General features: G+C 38.3%; 1 pseudogene; it reads right to left on the bottom strand.

Moving 5' to 3' along the window:
- LOC127629500 (2-(3-amino-3-carboxypropyl)histidine synthase subunit 1-like) overlaps positions 1 to 23,217 on the bottom strand; it is a 121,300-nt pseudogene that overhangs the window by 37,151 nt on the left and 60,932 nt on the right.

The following is a 23,217-nucleotide window of genomic DNA, read 5'->3' as shown; positions in this document are numbered from 1 at the left end:
ATGATGATTCAGATAGATCGCTAATTATTGCTTTGTTCTGCAACGTGTTTCAAATGTACTGCATTTATAGCCAACATTTAGGAAGTTAAGCGATCATTTTGACAAACAGCGATATAATTTCATTTTGCTGCTCAGCATGTACCGCCATATGGCTCTGCGTGCTCACAGCACTGACAGATGTCATAAATTTAAACTGAGCTTTTTGCTTCTTGCGTTTTCAACTACACTGATATCTGGACTATATCTGCAGGTGTTTATGGTTATACATAAAAATGTATTGATATGCTAAAAATACTTTCTAGATAAACATGGCTATTTCTAGATATTGATTGATTTAGATAAAAAATAATTCCTAAATTGGCTTTGAGGTATTTTGTAGTTTTCTCATTTTATACTATTATTTCTGAACATCAATTTTAAATAAATTTGATTTTAATTATTTTACTTTTACACTCTTGACAACTCTCTCTGTGTTGCACTTTTTTTGTGCATCAAAAATCTAACTGTAAATCGTAAATCACCCTTAAGTTTTAAAAAAAAAATCTAAATTGAATTTTGTTACCATATCGCCCAGCCCTATTTCACCCCACGCTTCCTGTAGCACTTGCCATAGAAAGTGCCATCATGTCGGGCACTTCTCACGCACCTTACAGTCTAGCTGATCCCTTAAAAGCTCAATGGGGTTAGGATCCATAACACTCTTTTCCAATTATCTGTTGTCCAATGTCTGTGTTTCTTTGCCCACTATATCCTTTTCTTTTTGTTTTTCTTTTTCAAAAGTGTTTTTTTCTTTGCAATAAGTTGTCCTTTGTCTTTGAAGACTGTGGTGTACACCTTTCTATGAAATCTTCAGTTGTTTGGGAATTTCAAGCATTGTATATCCTTTGTTCCTCAAACAATGATTGACTGATGAGTTTCTAAGGAAAGCTGTTTCTTTTTTTGCCATTTTTGACCTAATATTTTAAGACATGACAGTCCATTGCATATTGTGGCAACTAAAAAACAAACACAAATACAATGTTAATCTTCATTTATAGAACCAAATAGCTTCCAGCAGTGTTTTATATAATGGCAAGCGATTTTCTAGTACCAGATTAGCAATTTAGCATGACTACTCAAGTTTAAGGTGTTGGAGTGATGGCTGCTGGAAATGGGACCTGTCTAGATTTGATCAATTACTTTTTTCAAATAGGGATGGTGCTGTCCTTACTATAGTTTGTGATTAGTTGAATACCAATTTCCCTCCGAAACAGAAAAATCACAGATTTTCAAAACCCCACTATATATTAGGGTTTTGAAAATCTGTGAATCTGTGATTTAAAATCCCTGTTATTGGACAATGGTTGATTGACAGGTGTGTTGGCTGTCATTCACTGTTAGATTAGTGATTACAGTTCAAATAAACATGCATGTATTTCTGATTAATGTAATTTGAGTAAGTTTGAATCCCATTTACATCTATATTTATTTCTGACCAAATGTGGTCAAATCACCTGATCACCTGAGACGGATGTTAACCCCATATATATATATGTGGTTTTTTTTATAAACTGTATGTGTTTGTGTGTTGTGTTTTGCAAAGTGCATCAGTTGACAAATAAAGGTCTGTATTAATATTCCCTTGGCCAGCTCTGGTATGTGGGCAAGGTGTGATTGTTCTGCTGGAAATATATTGGCCCTATTGATTTAGCATTTCCTCTACTGTATGCTGTGTTGCTGACAGACAGCAGTGGGTGAAAGGGCAGCCTCGTCTTGGACGGCATGTCCAGGCCTTTCAAAGGATAACCATAAAGCATGTTCAGCTATTGATCTGCTGAGTAAACGTGCATACAGGTCCATTCAGAATGTCTGCTATCCCTTACACATCAACATTTGGACCGGTTCCAACACTAAGCTTTTCAGAGCGGCTGAGCAAAGCACTTCAAGAGTAAAATCTATACGTCGCCACTCCTTACCATGACCGACTGTCTCCAACCTTTGCTATTAGAGATGCCCTGGAGATTTCTTGGTCTCCATCTCGCTTTCACTTATTTTTGCTTGTAGCATTTATATATTAATGATAGACCCTGAAAAGGGCTCAAGAGAAACTGCAGAAATGTAGAAAAGATGACATATGACAGATGAGGTGAAAACTGAGATATTTCCCTGTGCAAGAAATAAAGGGATAGACCATGAGGGTAAGTAAATGCTGAAAGAATTTCATTTTTGGGTGAACGATCCCTTTAATGCAAGCCAGTGTATTCTATAACTATGTTAATTCACATTGTATTTGATTGAAGATTGTGTTTGTGTGTGCGTAACTCACTAAGACAACTGTGGCCGTAATGCACCATGAGGTCGGCTCCCAAAGCACGGGCAGTGAAGTCGTCCACACAGCAGGCCCCATATGTCACCCCATCACAAGAGTGTCCGCCTCTGTGAATCTGACAAACACCACAATCAACCAATCAATGAGCTTGATCAGCACCCTTTAGCAATTCAAATCAATCAAGCCATAATTGAACTTAAGGGTCCACACAGTCATCAGATCAATTGCTCTAAAGCGGAAATGTCACTCAGACACCCATGTCTCCAGTTAAGTGGACTCCCGCTAGCCGTAAGAGCAATATGGCAGCAGCACGACTGCGGGTGGAACAACATCTGAAATAACCTTCAGAGATGGCAAAGTGCTAGACAATGACAAACATAAGCATTTGTTTAGAGCAGATGTTCATTTTAAGTTCTACACTGATGTTTTTTCTCTATTTTGGTGTACATAGAATGGAGCGAATGATCTACAATCCCATGAAGCATTGTAAATGACGTAATCAAATTAAATTATGGAAAACAAAACTATTGATTCAAAGTATATAAATATATGAGACATTTCAGAATGAAGGGAAACCGACACGACTGGGTCATTTGCAGTGAGCCAAGGAAGTGGGCAGTTGCTGCTGTTTGTTTGCCATGATTCTCTGATTGGTTCACCAGGATTTCCACTATTAAACAATAATAAAAAAAATTAAGTTAAAATAATGCAGACTGATGGCTTTAACAGAAGCATATAACATCGATTAACAACCTCTGTGTTCACGGTAGGTCTGTCTTTAAAGGTTTATAAGTTATTGTTAATGATCAATTCCCCTAATGAAGAAAGGATCTTACTTCCAGAAACAGACTGTTGTGCTTTATAAAAGGCCAATGAAATGCCCCGTTGCACATCGCTTGTCTTGGTTGTGGCTGGTTAGATTTTAAAAACTTAGATTTACATGGAAAAGCTTTTATTGCTTGGTACTGTGGCAACCGAATGCCAACCAAGTATCTTTCAATCAATTAAATATTAAAATAAATTAATATTAACATAGGCCAAACAATATGCAAAATTAATAACATGACATATTTTAGGCTGAAATGGAAAACTGAAAAATGCATAAACAACAGAGTAACAATTTAGTATTAAACACTAATGTAGTAATGTAGTCTAATGTAGACACACAGCCTTTAATGTCAAGAACAAAATAAATAAACAAAAATAAAAAAAATTCTACCTCCCTTCTAAAACGTAATAAGCCAAGACTGTAAAAATGCTACTGTAAAAAATGTAAATTAGTTAACGAGTAGTTACCATAAAATATACGTATTTTTTTTAAATATATTTAAAAAGACAATACTGTAGTTTTACGATAAATTGTCGTAAAAATTATGATTTTTCCATATAATTAATGGTAAAAATTTATATTTTAAAATACCTTTTACAGTAAAATATCTTTAAAAATGTTAATATTGTTAAAATTACGGTAAAAGTAATCGGGCGTTCCCAGAATTCCTTGCGTGACCATTACATTTAATTGTATTTTATGGGAATAGTTAAGGTTCTGCTTTAGGGTGGTCTGTGTTATATTTTATGTAGTTTAGTTCATTTTTAATGCATTATTTTAATTATCCTGGTAATTAAGTAGTTACCCTGATGGTGTACAGTGTTTGTGTGAGTGACACTGAGAACTGTCTATACATGTTTATTGGTCATTGCTCCTGGCCACTATTGATGCACTTCATGTTATCATGTGCCCTTCTGTAGTTACTACAGTGATTAACAATACATTATAAAGTGAAAAGCTGATTTTTACAGTTTCAGAAGGTTAATATATTCAGTTTATCATTTAATAATATAAACAACGGTACTGTACCGTTTTAAACTGTAAAATATACAGGTTGTTCTGTAATGTTGTTTGAATTTTTACTGTATTTTATTCCCCATAATTATTCTGGCAATCACAGCTGGCTTTATTCTGGCAATCACAGCTGGCTTTAAAAAAAATGTAAAAAAATTATAGTGTAGTCATTTTATCTTAAGGGCAGACTGGCCAAAGGGAGAACCGGACTTTTACCGGTTGTTAGGCCGCAAAACAGGGCTGAATGCGCTGCTATAAGCTGAAACGGGCCACAATGTTATGCCGAACGAGCCGCGACAGGATGAAGAAGGCCAAAAACGGCACCGCAGTAGGCCGAAGAGGGCAGCGATATGCAGAAAAGGACAGCAACACCCCCCCCCCCCCCACCCCCATAATCAAAATTATGCCACAAATGTTGTCGATTGAGCTTAACTCAAATGGTTAGTTACCATCCATCCATCCATCCATCCATCGTCAACCGCTTATCCTGTGTACAGGGTCGCGGGGGGCTGGAGCCTATCCCAGCTAACATTGGGCGAAAGGCGGGGGACACCCTGGACAGGTCGCCAGTCCATCGCAGGTTAGTTACATTTAAAAACAAAAAAAAAAACCTGCAGGCCTCATCTAAATCAAAGCAGACATTCAATGCATTTTTGGGACAAGACCGACCAGTTGAGAACCACGGTGCTAAATGCCTTCTTACTATGCAACTAAAACAGTCACTGAAGGACACTACTGAGTAACCCCATAATGTGGCGAGCAGTATAGCACACACTGAAGAGATGCTGCTACAAGTCGTCCTTGGCTTCCTTCCTACACTTTGTAGGACAGTGACAAGCATTCCAGTGAGGTGGATCTCTGAGGAGCCGTTTTTAGAGCCAACAATCTGTTTTTTGTTTGCTTCGGCAGGGGTCGTTAAATGTTAGCACATCTATTGACTGGCTCTGCTGCCGCCTCTCCATTGTGTGAAATTTAAATGCAGGATAAACATGAGACAGGAGCACATAAATTATGAGTGTGTGTGTGAGAGAGAGAGGGGGAGAGAATAGGAAAAGACAAAAAGAGAGAAGAGGCTGTTGTATGGGTAGTTGGCTGTCTGGAATCAGACACATTTAGGACAGGTATTATTAATAGAACAGAGGCACATTTTCTCTCTTTCTTTATAGGCTCATACTGTACATACACTAGCAGTTCTAAACCCCTCCATCTAAAATGATTCACCTTCTAACCTACTGTTCAATCTTAAGTGGCCAATACAATTCTATGACACAAAGGCTATTTTCTGTGCAGATCTCTGCTACTGGACTGCTCACAAACACAAGAACCCACCAATCCTGCTTCCTGTTTGGACTGAGTTCTCTGTCTCATTGCCATAGCTTTTTTGTTTCCCCAGTCTGTCAGTCTGTGTACTTTTCTGATTCTCTTGTATGCTGTGCCGTGCATTCTCATCCTGTCTGAAGAGGCCCTTTTTGCCCATTGCCAAATGGTCCTGGAGCTAATTTAACATTTAAGACTGGAACATGCAACAGAGAAACACTGTACATACTGTACAGCACACAACAATATATGACGTATAATGTACACACAACAATAATTCTAAACAGTGTGAGACAATGTCTTGGTCATATTTCACCACATTTGCTATAAAAGTGTAATTGTGAAGAATGTAATTTCTGGACCACTATCGCCATCAAACAGATTTGCAAAAATAACGATAGCAAAGTTTGTCAAGACAAACCGTGATATTGGCTTGAATTAATAAAAAAAAAATGTAAATGCTTGAGGTTTGAAGGTTTTACAGACCTTACAGTAAGACAAACAGCCTGCTAGTTAGTCAGTCAGATAGACTGTTTGATTTTGATAAATCATTTTTAACCATCAGTGCAATCTATGGGATTTTTTTTATTTCTGATCACCCGCTGTGTGAAAACCGTAAATCCGATCAAGCCAGAACAGTCTGAAGGTCTGTGCCAAGTTTGGTCCACCCCAAACTTAAGCCATTGGTTGAGCCAATGTTGCTCTGTCATGATTGTTGGATTCTCAAACAAACAGAGCAATATTTAGAAAGCAGAGAGCCAAAGCGATTTCACATTTTGAGTAAATCAACCTATAGAAGGCATATTTATTATCGTCTCTGCATGTTAAGCTGTGTTAGGAGAAAGTATTTTTAACGTTGAAAAAATATATATAAAAAAAATCACACATCAAGCCTATTAAGCCCCTCCCATTTTTATTATTCTCAATAACTTAATTTGAAATTACAAATAATATATATGACTCCAACCAGGTCTCCTAAGCAACCAAATTGGCCCGGTTGCTAGGGAGGGTACAGTCACATGGGATAACCTCCTCGTGGTCACAATAATGAGGTTCGCTCTCAATGGGACACGTTGTGAGTTGTTCGTGGATGCCACAGATGATAGCGTGAAGCCTCCACATGCACTATGCCGCTCAACAAGCCATGTGATAAGATGTGTGGGTTGACTTTCTTAGACGCGGAGGCAACTGAGATTCGTCCTCAGCCACCCGGAGTCACTATGCCACCACGAGGACTTGGAGATCATGGGATTTGGGCATTCCAAATTGGGGAGAAAATATTAATAAAATAAAATAATAATATATATATATATATATATATATATATATATATATATATATATATATATACATACATACACACACACACACACACACACACACACACACATATATATATATATATATATATATTATACATTTTGAAGTGTTTATAAATCATGGTAGTATATGTTGTACAGCCTTTTACTGTATTACAGTAATGAGAAAATAAGAGTCACCATTGAGAATAATGGTGTACATTTTTTAAGAATAATTTTCTTTACTACAATACAGTAAAAAGCAAAACAAAAAACAAATACTGTATTACAGTAATGAGAATTTAATGAGACACAAGATTCAAACTTATAATAATGTCACAGTGCAAAACATCTAAATGGTCCTAAAAGCATGCTTAATTATCTTTATAAAAACAATAAAAAAAAAAAATATATGGAAATCTTATATATATATATATATATATATATATAAGATTTCCATTGATTTTGGGGGGAAATGTGACCTGGACATGTTTTCACGAGATTAACCCTGGCCCTCTTGGTCTGCCCCACATGCACACACACAAACCTTCATATCATAACACCTTCCTCTTCTGAACACACTTTTCAGTGTCTCTCATGCATTGCTTACTTCTGTAACCCAATGCCCCCCAAAACACCCTCTTATTCTCATGTCAAGGACGCAGGCAGCAGCCGTTGCTTGTGAAGCAGGGAGCGATGGATGAGCAGAACTTATCTGGTAAATAAATATTTGCCTTGCTAGATTTGATTCGCTCATCCTTTCTCTCATCAAGGTCCTTTCTGCCCATCTGCTGCACGTTTGCATATGCGCGTGTACACACACACACAAGCACACGAATGGGTGACATTATCACAGAGTTAAAATGGTAAGGTACATATGAACGAGGCAGTACAAAACAATACAAGTGTACAATAGCCACTTAATGTATGAATATCATTGCATTAGATAACATAATATAAAACCAAGTGGAATTTAATTAAAGGGGTCAAGTTATACAAAAAATTATAATTGTATTTTCTTCCTTGAGGTTTTTTTATGTAGTAAAAAAAAATTTCATAATCAGTGTTGGGTGTAATCCAGTTTCAAAGTAACAAGTTACTTTATTCTAATAACTTATAAGTCAGTGAGTGTTTAGTCACTAGTAACAGTGAACAAGATAGAAATAAAGACATATTTAGAATTTGTTGAGTTCAAAAGTGTTTAAGAAAGTAACTTAAAAGTAAGGTGATTAGTAATGTGATTACTATTTCAATTAAGTAATTATTAAAGTAATCTGATAAAAAGTTTACAGAAATAATTAGTAAATTGTAGTGGATTGCTATTTTTAAGTAACCAACACTGGACATAATGTCATTAGCCTTACATGACCGTTTCACCCTGTTTCTGGCTATCTGTCTGAAATGCTCTGATTCTTTGTACTACTGCTTTATGACACACCCACTGTTATGATTAGCTTAAATTATTGCAGAGCAAATGCCCTCATGCAATTACAAGTGTGGAAATGTATTTTCCAAGATAGAAAGAATAAACAATTGAAAGCAATTTACAAAATCATCTAAATGCACTCAGTCCAGGCAATTATTATATGTCCAAACTTATGTGAAGTACAAAATCAAACTACAACAGTTGAAAACTGAACAAAACTGCCACACTATGTCTCCCCAATACTAATCAGGCATGCAAGATTTGATGATAAAATAAAGCTATATAAACAGCTAAATTAACACCGACATATTGTGAAGGGTTAATAAATGTTTATCCAGTTGTAGCTAGAGTGTTGTAAGTGACTGTTGGCCCAGGGATTTTCCCTGTCTTGTCCAACCGAGGGAGTGAGTCTCCCTCGATATATTTGCTGTCTATATATGGGAAAATGGGCATCCATATGCTTTCATTCCAGGCAAAATACGGGACATCGTGGTGAATACAAGACTGATGAGACAGCTGCCAGCCTTACTATCATATACTATACCGTTTTTCTTCATTGCATTCTGCATTTTTCTACCATGCTTAAATTATTTAATCAAAAAAAATTATTTTGTGAGGAATTATGTATTTATTTGTTAAGTAACCATGTAATAAGCTTGATCAGCTCCCTATTAGAGTCATGATCATGGTTAATTTTGTGATAAAAACATCTGACTATACAATTCCTTACATATAAAACAAAGGTTAGTAATATTGTTGCCACTGCTACACCTTTCAATACAAGTTTCTTTGCAAAGCCTGAATCCTTGGTTCTCAAAAGAACTCATCCATGAATCCAAAGAATCCAAACATATATTCCCACATTGAAGCGTTCAGGAATTTCATTTGTGATAACCACTCATTCCTAATGTTGGGATCCTGCAGAAGGCTATGCAGAGACAAACATGTCTGGAAACATTTCTTGACTTTTTCACTGGTAAAAAGAAATCTACAGTTACTATATAACCACTTTCAGTATTGCAGTATCCCAGCTACTTTCTCTCCATGTCAACTCACTGTGACAATTACGTATGTTGTGGAGGCAGAGCTATTCAAATGACCCTGCACTGTGACATCACAAGGTAGCTGATTTAAAAAATATACAATAAATGCTGTTTTTGGACTGGAGAGAAAGTTTTGAGTTGTGAAACTTACAGTATGTTTTTAAAGTACAATGACCTCTTATATGTCAAAATATCAAGGGAAATTTGATGTCCCCTTTCGGAAGGAAAGATATCACAAGCACACTTATGAAGCAAAAAGAATTTAAGTTTTAAAATTTGATAAATGAAGGGAGAAAAAGTACTGAGTACTTAGTCACCATTAACATTTGTTGTATGGAAAACAGATGCAATGAAACTGAATGGTGACTAAGGCTGTCATTTTGCCTTAAGTGTTCCACAGATGAAAGAGAAGTCATACAGGTTTGGAACAACATGAGGGTGAGTAAATGATGAGAGAATTTTCATTATTTGGTGTACTACCCACTACCACGTGTTCCAAACCACATTGTCAGGTTTTCATATTTGCGCAGTGTATCCGATTAACACATACGAGAGGAACTTGAGGATGAAAAGCAGAAAAACATTAATATAAACTCCGAGCTTCAGATTACCGGCTCTCGTGTGAGAGTAAGATAGCGCTCACTACCTGGTAATGACGCTGTAATTACGGAGCTGGAGTGTGGATCAAGTTCGCGCTCCCGCTGGGACTGTGGCTCAGAGTGCGAGATGAGGGATTTAGCCGTGATTAGTGCTATGCACGCCCCTCAAAATGTTGACCACACGATATAGGAGTCACAGTCAAATACGACCCCGTCTGCTAGCTCTACATTTCTTCCATCTAAATTGAACTCTCTCTCTCTCTGTTATGATATCTGGCTACAGCTGAAACATCTGAACTGAAATGTCATTAAGATGCAATTAAGATGTAGAGAAGTCTGTGATCTCAATAACATGGTTTGTTAATTAGTGTCTCTGTAGCAGCCAGCTCGTGTTGCACGAAACACAGCCAAGCTAGAGAGACGCACACACGCACAAAGAGCAGATCAAGGAGGCACTAGCACAGGGGTTTTCAGTCTTAAACAGTAAGCCCAGGTAAACAGTTTTTTTGTGCAGATTTTATTTATACCAGAATTTTGTATTTTTACTTATACAAAAGCAAAGTCTATACTAAATGTCATAAGTCTATACGTAATGTCCAAGTCTATACGTAAAAATTTCCAAGTCTATACGTAAATTGTTATTAGTTTATTAGTTATTATTTGTATTGTCCACCAGTGTTATCTTATAAAAGATAACACTGGTCACAAGCAAATGAAGAGATGTCGAACCGATATCATGTTGAACTCGAAACAATGGACATGTAATGATTTTGTTTCACACATTTTCCGGATTTTCTACATATGTGCTGCCACATGAGTTCTGAGAAAATTCTAGATACATTTGTGCAGATAAGTTTTCCACTGAGGGGGAAGCTGTAAGAAGACATGAATCGCAACAGATGTCGTTAGTTGACAGTTGATATGTAATTTGATTTGCTCATGTTCCTTACATCATCAGCAAACATCAAACTATTATTCAATATGAATTTATAGGAATATTCCAGGTTTAATACAAGTTAAACTCAATCTAAATAATTAGTGGCATAATCTTGATTACCACACAATTAATCTGGACGCGTCAAAAATGAGGGTTACAGAGAAGCACTTACAAAGTGAATTGGGCCAATGAAATGTGAAGCTTATAATGTGAAAAATATATTATTTGAGCTGTAAAGTTGTAATTTTTACAATAATTTTAAGATGTGTTGACATCACATGGTCATGGCAACAAAGTTGTAAAATTGGCTATAACTTTACACAGAAGGTTAGTAAGCGAACTTAAATCATGTCAACACACATATTGTTTACATTTTGTGACTATATTTTTTAAAATAGTGTGTAAAGTTTACTGATTCCATTGTAAGTGTCTCACTAAAACCCAGATTTTTGCTTAAAGGAAGGGCAAGTCAAAATAAATGTTTGTGGTTATCAATATCATGCAACAAATGCTGTCCCTTGAGCTTAAATTGTATTAAACACGGAATATTCCTTTAATCATATATTATACTGCAGTTCCTAAAAACACTGATGTGCTCTTGCATGACATGCATGTGCTCTCTTGACATTTAACAGTATTATAATGCCAAAGAGCTATGGTCTATTAAGCTATTTTATTTCATTTATCTTCACAATGCCTTTTTATTTCATTTATTTGTCTTTTCATTTTACTTTGGTGAATTTATCATCATTCTCCGCACCTCCCCTGGCATGCTCCGGCAGCCCCAGTTTGAAAACCACAGCTGACTAGCACATACACTTTTCTCAGACTTTCTGCTATATTGGGCATGCGGAAATCCATACACATATTTAGCCAAGGGCTATGTTTTTTTCTCACTCTAGGACGAATTTGCAAAGAATAAATTGCAACAGCCAAAACACCCAAAAATTAGTGTTGAATGTAATTTGCTCAGCATAATTCAACATCTTGCAGGTTTGTTCTGAATTGGTTGTGGAGGATCCAGCAGATTATCACAGTCTGAAATACCATACTTCATACATGCAACCCAGGAACCTGAATAAGCTCTTTAACCCTTAAAAGAATACCTTGGGTCTTTAGTGACCCAGCACCTAATTTGACCTCCTTTACCTCAGCCATTTTTTGGAGTTATGCCCCCACCCAAGTATTCCTCAACATTTCGCTCTTGAATAGTGTAACAATAAAAGAATGCAAAAATTGCAAATAAATACATAAATAAAATAAATTCTTATTGCTTAATTACCAAAACTGGAGGTCTTTGGACATTGCTTCTTGCTCTCTTATCAGTGTTTATCAGATTAAGTCATGGGATATAAAATGCTTTGTCAGGAAAGTAGTTCAATTTGGAAATCTTGTTTTAAGATCCTCAAGTTATTTTCTATTCTGTTGTTCTCCATCTGTTTAAACAGCCCCTGGGCTCAGACTCTGAGCAGCTTCACCACCAAGTTTAGCCGAATACCACTATTATCTGGGAAAATGAATATTGTAATGATTTAAAAACACAGTGGTATTATTGTTATTATGAAGTTTGAGTCTGGGATAGTACTGTGGTAACCAGTGCTTTTGTCCCCCTCATTTTACTTAACATTTGAGAATGCAAACTGGCTAAATCTCTTTATCATTGAAATTTTATGCACTTTAGTTTAAAATAGAATGCACTTTTTTTTTACATCCAGGAATGTTCTTTGCCATAACATAACTGTTTTGCTTATATGTATTCATTGCACCCTCTTGTAGATTAAGGAAACATCTGAAAAATCTGGTAAAATAAACATTTGAATTTAAGCAGAATTTTGGTCATATTTTAGGTAAAAAATTTGGAATTTAAATTTTCAGCCTAATTGACAGCCCTAGTGATTAGTGAATGAAACGCAGGATTTTGTGCTGAAATACTATTTACAAAAGTGGCGAAACTGGTTGCTAAGTTATGTCAGTTGTGACTTCATAAATTGTGCTCTTATGTCAGCATAATGGTGGGATGATGTGTTGGTGTCATTCTCACACATTCTCATAAGCTCCACAGACAATTAATGTGTCTCTGTCTCTCTATCATGTCTCTCTGACTCCAAGCAGTGAGACAGAGTCACGCTCCTGCAGGACCGGTCAGTGTTTTTGCATGTCTCTCACTCTCTCAGTTAATTAATATTAGGGTGCACTGTGTGTGGAAGGCAGCGAATCCATCCATTTCAAGCTGTTCCTCCTGTCTCTCAGAGGTGAAATCTTTACTTGGCGTTGACAGGACTTTCATCAAAGCTCAGCATGAGCGGGAGGGCTGGTGACTCAAAGCTCTCGTGTTTGTGAACATCAGGAAAAAAAACTTATCTTTATTTTTGCCTGCTTAATCAGTCTTCCGAAGCAAACTATTTTCAAATAAGATGTACCTTTTTACGACCCATAATTGTCTGGACTACAGATACCAACACTGTAAGGGAAGTGATAATTTTCAAATATATAAAAGAATATTATAGATAGCTGTGAAGACACAAGAGATACAGCCAAGCTAAACTTTATGATTCACACAGTAAGGATTAAAGGGATAGTTCACCCAACACTGAAAATTCTGTTTGAGGAACAGACCAAAAAGTTGTTATTCATTAAAAATCTTCCCATGCGCTGCAGCTCTCAAATGTAATTCTCCATTCAGCATTTTCAAACTGCGGTCAGTTTCGACACATGGAACTTCATGTCAAACCTGTCTGGATGCATCAATGCTGCCCTTTTTTTAATCTGAACGCAGACGCAAATTTAGTAGTAGTTTAGTTAAGCTTTAAATTTAGTTCTGTTCCACATACAAAGCTGTCGGATGTCTTCAGAAGTCTAGTAATATAGCACAAGAGTACAGACTATCTTTATGGTAGTTTTATAGTCCTTTTTGGAACTTCACAGGCCCTAGTCACTATGAAACAATATTCAACCACAAATAGGCTAAATAACTCTCTTTTATTTTGTACCTTAGTCCTCAATATAAAAACAAAACAGACCTAAGGATTGTAATTACAACGTATCATTTCAGGGAAATAGCTAACAATAGCTATTTTTTAATACAATCCAATTTTTTTTAATACAAGTGATGCTTTTATGGTTTTAAAGGGGTGAATTTGGAGACAACTATTTGACTGTGAGCATGATAAACCCCTCTCAGAAAAGTTGCTTCTATATATCCCTCCAAGCTGCAAAAAAAAAATGGCAAGGACAAAATGTAAATCAATTATTCAACTAGTTGGTTGTTGGACAACCATGCCAATGCCAAATGTCTTTAAATACACACACAAACAGAAAGTCGCTGCGTTCAATGATGCAGTGAATGAAAGGCCTGGACATGAGCCCCTGGGTGATGCACTGCTGTACCCTCTGCTCCGTTTCAATAACTTTGATGGTGTGTGTGTTTAGCCTCTCACTTCGCTGGGCTCAGTTAACAAAAAGATTATATTAGATCAGCGACGAAGGCCGGTCACAGAAAAGCTGTCCCTCTGGACTTCCCACATCCTAGCCCTGCTTCCCAGAGTTTACAAATGACTCCTGAACCACTTAGAAAACCACTATACCCACCAACACAGACACAAAGTGCATTATCTTTACCTGCTAAACCTACACAAACACAACACAGCTCTAAAAAGCCACAAAAGCCCTAAGCTCAGCCAAGATAGCATGCCCACAAACTAAACCATCTTGTATACAAAACTTGAAAGCACTTTCTCAATCTAGTGAGCTCTAATCTGATTGGCTGGCTTTAAGCTACTTCAAAGAAAAAAGGCATAGCTTTTATTTTAGCATTCCAGTTGTGTTGTGTTTACAAGGTACTAAGTTAATACAGTCAGTGATTTTGAGGAAGAACTAATCATGGTTTTCAAAGTTTGCCATAAGTGACATCAAATCTTTGAAAGACAGTCAAAGATAAAATTGTCAAGCCAATATTTGCCAATATATTATTGTGGTAAACTCTGATAAACCCACCCCTAAATGGCTTGTATAAACATAACATGTCAGTTAGATGATTTTCCTGTCTAAATGGACGGTTCTTGGCCATAATAAGCTTCAAAGGTTTGATGACCTGAGACTACAAAAAAAAGGCCTTATTAGCATTGCTTCTGTGCATATTTATCATTTTTTCCCAATGATATGAAGCCATTTGTTTCAAAGTCATTTATGAAGGGTGGATTGTGTTTTTTCTCAGAACAACTTGGGCCGAGTATGTTTGTGTTTTGATGAATCTGATGAAAAGCCTAAAAAGCCAGCCTCTGTGTGTTACTATTTCTCTGTGGCTGGGTGGAGGGCAGGGCCATAATTTTGCACACCCAGCCCCTAATCAGGTGGCGGCAGTTCGACAGAGAGTATTATGGGCAGCTCCCCGGCATGTATTTGTGTTTGTCTTTTTGTTTAAGTTAATCAACAAATGATTATTTATGTTGTTAAGCCAGTTCTCTCCTCCTCCTTTCCCTTTTACCTCGTTACATTCTCTGTCTGTGATGAATGAATAATTCCTGTTTATGGCATGAGAATGAGAATAAGAATAAGGAGTGCGCAGTCTTAATTCACTCCGTGTGAATCAGGGGAAGTACAGTCTATACACATTAAAGCCTAGCGAAGACTACATGAATTAAGGTTGTCTCCTTTGATATTTTCAGGCAACTGGTCTTTAATTGCTGTATGAAAGTGGATAGCCACAGTCTACTGGCAAATTTTGTAGATGATTTGAGTTAAAAAAGATTTAATGCCCATTGCAATGAATATGCAACCTATGTGAGGACTAGTTCTTTCAATTAGCCAACTTCACAGTAACATTTATTCTGTGGAAGTCTTTGTTTGGAAAATATTAATAAAGTATTATATTTGGGCCTGGGTTGCTCAGCAAGTAAAGACACTGATGACCACATCTGGAGTTGCAAGTTCGAATCCAAGGCGTGCTGAGTGTCTCCAGTCAGGCTTCCAAAGCAACCAATTGGCCCGGTTGCTAGAGTGGGTAGAGTCGCGTTGGGTTATCCTCATCGTGGTCACTATAATGTGGTTCTTGCTCTCGATTGTGAGTGGATGCCACAGAGAATAGCGTGAAGCCTCCACATGCACCAAATCTCCGCGGTAACACGCTCAGCAAGCCACATAATAAGAAGCACGGATTGACGGTCTCAGACATGGAAGAAACTGAGATTTGTCCTCTGCCACCTGGATTGAGGCAAGCTACTTTGCCAACATGAGGACTTAGAGCACATTGGGAATTGTCCATTCCAAATTGGGGAGAAAAATAAATACAACATAATTTTGTTACATTTTGTTTTGTTTTCTTTACTAAGATGGAAAAAAACGCATTCTGACAGGGACAGAAGTATACATAGTGTCAAATTCAACACTTTCAAAATTGATGATTAATGGTGATTAACAAAAAATCAATTATGAGATTAATGGTGATAAAAAAATGTAAACGACTGACAGCACTAGTCCAAACACATTTAAACATTGGGCTCTAAGAGCCACAGCAGCAGAGCGCCGCTTAATAAAACAAGAGTTTAAACTTTGCAGTTACTTGCGGATTTAAAGTGAAATAACCGGCTGATCTGAAATTTTTTCAAAGCGAATACATGTACAAGCAAAAGAACTTCACAAAATCCTTTTTGTGTCTGATTTCAAAACGCAAGGACACAGAAATTAAAAGCACAAACATTAGAAGCTCCATTAATACATAAGCTCTAAATGTATATGCGCTTATAATAAATGCAAGAATAATTAAGAGAAAGTGTGAGCCATTTTATAGTTTTATTTTCTTCTTTTACTCTTTTGTGCTTTATTATCATTTATTAATACACAGACATACTGATTAATGTATGTCCTTATGAAATCAGAGACTCTCCCCTCAAAATCCGAACACAAGGGGTCAAAAGAGATGACCAGGTGTAACAGTGATGCGCACCACACTTGTTATCGGATCACCCAAAACACATCTTAAGATCTTAACCGCATCTGTTCAGAGGGAAAAAAGGAGGAAATATTGCTGTAAGTGTCAGAGCGAGACAAACCATCTGGATGCATGATCAGAGCGATCCATGATGAATCCTCCGTGAATGACCAGTGTGCTCGAAGGCGAGTGCACACGCCACGGCAGCAAGGAGCAGATCCACAAAGAATCCTCCTCTGAAGAGCTGCGTAGGCAGAGATCTAGAGCACAGCAGAGTGGAGGGTAACCACACACCCGACACGTGGGCAGAGATGGGCAACCAACAGATACATGAGACAGGACCAACTAGGCAGAGAGGGTGAGGTTAGTTACTTCACACCAAACGCTCATCAACACTAAACATTCCATCCCAGGACATGACACACGAGGGGAATAAATAGGCAGAAACAAACAAGGAACAGGTGCCGCTCGCTATAAAGTTGACATGGCATGAAAGTTGACATGATTAGCGTTCCCATGAAAACAATCAGGGTTCCGATGGAAATACTGATTCTGCATAACAACGGCATATGAAACACATGAGGGAAAAAAGTCAACAAGTTTGGAACAAAATAAACAGAACACGGAGCAGGTGTCCAGATCCTGACACTGACCAAAACTAAACCAGACAGCAAGTCAGGATCCCAACACCATGCTCAAAACACAAGACAGACAGGGAATGATGATGCCACGGTCCCATCAGACAAAAACCCAACATGGTGACAGGACCGTGACATCACCGAATAGCGCACGGGGGTAACATGCACCAAGAACGTACACGAAACACGAGATAGACAGGGAACAATGATGCCACTGTCCCGTCAGACAAAAACCCAACCTGACAAGGTGACAGAACCATGACAGCAAGTTCTCAAGCTATAAAATTGTGTGCATCATTACTAGTGTTGACCACTGTGAGCCAATGCCTTGCATTTTGGCAAATTTATTTTGTTCTTTTTTTTATATGATCTTTTTTGGAACTATTTTGTTGTTGATTATTCCACTTTTTGAAGTTTGTGTGGTGGCCTCATTTAGTGAAAACAAAGAACCCTGACAACTAGAGAATGTGCCTACTGAGTTTTCCTAACCTCTTCCAACATCTTAAGTGCGAAATTGCACTTTTTTTTCCACACAATGAAAGTGCATGGTAAGGCTAACAATACCTAACATCTCCTTTAGTGTTCACAGAAAAAAAGTCATACAGGTTTGGAACAACATCATGGTTTGTAAATGATGACAGTCACTTATCACTTTAAGAGTGCTTTTTTGAGTGTCCACTGGCACATGCTAGTTTCCTAGCTATTTTTTGGACTACTTTGAGTGATTCTCTACTTTGAGTGATTCAATAATTTGCTATACTGAATCTTATTTATTCACATTTTTTGCACATTTTAGTGGTGCTCTATATTTCAAACACTTTTCTGAGCATTCAGGCAAACAAGTTTCACCTGGTGGACAATAAATCACTGGGGGAAAAAAACCCTTGAATTGAAGCAGGGACTCGAGTCGAAGTATGGACAAGAATATCATAGAGACTTGATTATTGGCTCTTTTGACTTGGGCCAGCAAGTTACCACCTAGCAACCACCTAGAAATATCCTAATAACATTTAGAACTTTTCTTCAGAAAGTGTAAAAAATGTTGTTATTTAAAGTATATAAGAGACAGGACAGAAAATTACAGAGGATGTGGCATGGGGAAATGTTGCAAGCCTAATTCGAAACTGCATTGCCCGCAGAAGCACCAAGGCTCAAATATTTTCAGCACATGCACTTACCACTAAGCCACAGCTCAAACCATTTTTCAATATTTAAACAAACATCAATGCAAACTCTGTTTCTGACCTAATCCAGTTGAGGCACTGTGCTGTTACATCACCTGGGGGCAGTAAAACTACTTATGCAGTGTCATTCTTATCACATTTGCCTGTTTGTTTCATTTATGTATTTTTTCTGCCACAAACCTATTGATAGCGCAACTCGGACTCCTGTTACAACTACAGGTCTGCAGTCAGGTCCATGATACACATCAGCTATTCAAGAGAAAGAGCTCTCTCTTTCTAAGAGGCAGTAAAATGTATGTATTATCCCTTGGGATCAGTGAGAGAAAGGCAGGTGAACAGAGTAGCATGGAAGTGCTCTGGTGCATCTGTATGTGAAGAGCTGTCACTACATTCTGTATATGGCACTCTCTCATGGAGACATCACCATGAATACAATCACATGCAGACAAACACATGCACATGCATAAACATGCATTCATTAATACGCACAAGAACACATACAGCTCAAGAAAAAAACATAAAAAAGTTACATAAACACTCCACTCACATCCAAAACACTCTAAAAAAAGCCATTCATACACACACACACACGTGGCTGCCCAGTGCATAATGCTCGACACAAAAAATCAGGTTAGGGATGTGAAATATTTATAAAAATATTTTATTTGGTTCTGTGGCGCGTGGACTCATCCCTCCTCTCTTTGGAAAACACACATGGTGTGGGGATACTAGCAGAGGAGAGATTACCGCCAAGACAGAGAGTGTATTCCCGTGATATCTGAGCAATGCTACAGAGGGCCTGCCTCATTATTTCCTTTTTAAAAGAATTGAGTCAGAGAGAGAGAGGGAGAGAGAGAGGGAGAAGAGTGAGAGAGATCCGCATTGAGCCTGTGTCTAAACTTGTGTGCATTCTAACTATTTGCACATCTTGTCTTATTATCTTTAGTTTATCTTTCTTCATTGCTTGTCCAATTTATTCATAAATATATAAATGTTTTGTTTCAATTTGTTAATTGCAACTTTCTTAGTTCACTTGGCACCATTACAGATTTTCATTTCATTTTATTTTGTATTTATTTTGCACTACTAATAATTGAAAATACACTTGTTTATTATTTCATATTTTAACCATTGTTCTTTGACTTCTTTAGCACACTCTCTACTACATACAATTTTGTTTTACTTCCTATTTTCTTTATAATGCAGCGATTTTAATATTATTTGTTAATATTACGTTTATTAATCCTTACTTTCTAAGTTTGCTCTCCATTGTTACAAAATTTCATTATATTTTTCTTGATTTCTAGTTTTTATTTAATTTTGCACTAAATATCTTTAATTTTATTTGTTAATATTACCTGTTTTATTTAATATTTTTTTACAGTTGTTCATAGCAGTCTTAGTTTGCTCTCCATAGTTACTATATTTTATTTTACTTTATTTCTATTTCTTTATTATCAATAAAGATATTCAATTTTATTTGTGAATATTACTTGCTTATTAATCCTTACTGTTTACAACTGTTGATTGCTACTTTTAGTTTACTCTCTATTGTTACTATATTAATAAAATGTTACTTAATTTCTATTCTTACTTTATTCTGCACAAATGGATATTTTTTATTTTAGTTTTTAATTTTACTATTTCCATTTCGCAAAACAGATATTTAATTCTATATGTAAATATCACTTGCTTATTATTCCATATTGTTTACAATGATTAATTGCTACTTTTAGTTTACTCTCCATTGATACTATATTTCATTTTATTTAACTTTGTTTCTATTTTTATTTTATTTTGAACTACAGATATCTAATTTATTTGTTAATAGCTACTTTCTGAGTTTACTCTCAATTGTTGCTATATTTAATTTAATTGTACATTATTTCTATTTTTACTTTATTTTGCACAATGGATATTTAACTTTTTTTGTTAATGTTACTAGTTTATTCACTAAATTTTTTAGTTTTCAGTGTACGCAGCTATGCTACAAATGCTTTGGCACTACAAATGTACAGTTCCCTTCCGAGGGAACTCGCACTGCGTCGTTGAAAACGACTCTTTGGGGAACGCTCCTTAGCGTGCGCCTCTGAAGTATGAATGAAACTATTCCAATCTTGATTGGTGTTGCGTCATGACGTAACATGTGACGGCATAACCGGATGCATAAAAGTGACGCCGGCACACATACACATTAGCTTTCGCTCTTCAGCAAGCGCTCTATGTTGAAATTGTTTGTCTTATTTGGTGTTGTTTGTCTGATTTAAAAATATTATGGCCACCGAACAGTTCAAGAAGTGCGTGCACCCCTGCCCTCGTTTCATTACGGGTAGGGACACGCACGCTTTATGTGTGAACTGTTTGGGAGCGCAGCACTGCACAGGCAGCTCTCGAGGGATCTGCCTGTGAAAGTTGTGAAGCACTACCCATGAGAGTGCTGCGCTCCGGTTGGCGTGCTTTGATGAGCACGGTCAGGCTCGCGTTCCCCACGGTTTTGGTCCCGCGTCTGTTGAGGCAGCGCGGCGATTGAGATCGCGGGGTTCGCAGCGGATTTTGCAGATGAGAATGAGACTGCTGCGGCACTTTCTCATTCTTCGTTTGAGGATCCCGAGCCTACTGTGTGTGGTGCAGAAGCCCGCGTCGCGGCTTCTTCTGCCCATGATCAGGTCCCGATGCTTGAGCTCACTGCTTCCGAGGAAGTGGATATGCTCAGCATCGATCGCGGATCGACCGTGAGCCAAGCACGCCGGTTTTTGGCCAAGCTTATGAGGAGCTGATTGAGGTTATGACGCGTGCCGTGGCCAGACTGAATATCAGCTGGCCACAAAATGAGCAGGGAACGCAAGTTGAAAGCAAATTAGACGTGCGTTTCCTGCGGCACAGATCACAACCTCAGCGCCGGGGTTTGCCGTTTTCCCGATCTCCACAGAACGAGATCGTGGGGTAAACCGCATTCGTCCCGTATCTCCAGCCCCAGTGTTTGATTACAGAACGATGTTTTGGGGGCACGGGATATGGGCTAAAACCTCGGCGCTGCCTAGTAAGCCCTGCAGAGATACATCTGCTTTAATAAGTAGGGCTTACATGGCGGCACACAAGCGGTGTAGGTTTCCGCCGTCTCTGACGCTCGGGCCACATCAATTTCCACCGAACGCACACTGTATGTTCGTGTCAAAAAAAAAAAAAATAAATAAATAAATATATATAAAAAAAAAACAACAAGCATCAATTGTGGTCACAAGAACCATATCGACTAAATCCTGCCGGTCTCTCGCTTCAGGAAGTCGAGAACAGTGCTTGAAAAACACCGGGAGGCTGGTTCCCTTAGTTGAAGCTTCGGAAAGAGGTCCTACCGAGGTGGTAGAACCTCGGAGGGCTGCCTCCACTGCAGAGCAACCGAGGTTGCTCTCGCAGCGGAGTCCTCAGGAAATCGGTGTCGGTTCCCGCCGTCTTTGACGCTTCGGGCCACATCAATTTCCAGCGAACGCACACCGTGCCGTTCGTGTCAAAAAAAAAAAAAAAAACAAGCATTAATGGTGGTCACAAGAACCATATCGACTAAATCCTGCCGGTCTTTCGCTTCAGGAAGTCGAGAACAGTGCTTGAAAAACACCGAGACCAGCCTCGAGAGGCTGGTTCCCTTAGTAGAAGCTTCGGAAAGAGGTTCTACCGAGGTGGTAGAACCTCGGAGGGCTGTCCCCGCTGCAGAGCAACCGAGGTTGCTCTCGCAGCGGAGTCCTCAGGAAATCGGTGTCGGTTCCCGCCGTCTCTGACGCTTCGGGCCACATCAATTTCCAGCGAACGCACACCGTGCCGTTCAGCGTCAAAAAATAAAAACACACATCAATTGTGGTCACAAGAACTGTATCGACTAAACCCTGCCGGTATCTCGCTTCAGGAAGTCGAGAACAGTGCTCGAAAAACACCCGAGATCAGCCTCGAGAGGCTGGTTCCCTTAGTAGATTTTGTTGAGGCATGGAATCATCTTCCCAACATATCTGCATGGGTCCTGCATATAATAAAATCAGGGTACAGACTGCAGTTCGGGCACCACCCCCCAAATTCTCTGGGGTGGTGCAGACTACAGTGGTTCCGGAGCAGGCTCAGGTGATGGAACAAGAAGTGCAATCTCTGCTGCTGAAGGAGGCCATAGAACGTGTTCCTCATTCAGACAAGGAGTCCGGTCTTTACAGCCGGTACTTTATAGTTCCAAAAAGGATGGGGGTTGAGGCCGATTTTAGATCTCAGAGTTTTGAACCGGCCTTTGAGGAGGTTCAGGTTCAAAATGCTTACCATTCCTGTCATCGTGAGTCAGATCAGATCCGAGGACTGATTTGTCACGATAGATCTAAAATACGCCTATTTTCATGTACCCATCCTTCCATGTCACAGGAGGTTCCTGAGGTTCGCTTCGGGGCGAAGCTTACCAATATCGGGTTCTTCCGTTCGGCCTAGCACTCTCTCCCCGCACATTCACCAAATGTATGGATGCAGCTCCTGCTCCTCTGAGACTTCAGGGCATCCGCATACTGAATTATATCGATGACTGGCTCATTCTGGCCCAGTCTCGAGAAATGGCGGTTCGGCATCGAGATGTCGTCCTTGGCCATATTCGAAGTTTGGGGTTGAGACTCAACACAAAAAAGAGTGTGTTACAACCATCCCAGTGCACAACATTTCTGGGTGTTGTGTGGGACT

Source organism: Xyrauchen texanus, chromosome 36 (assembly GCF_025860055.1).
Source record: "Xyrauchen texanus isolate HMW12.3.18 chromosome 36, RBS_HiC_50CHRs, whole genome shotgun sequence".
Lineage (NCBI taxonomy): Eukaryota > Metazoa > Chordata > Actinopteri > Cypriniformes > Catostomidae > Xyrauchen > Xyrauchen texanus.
Note: the sequence above shows the minus strand (reverse complement) of the source record. Positions and strands in the feature narration are given on the sequence as shown.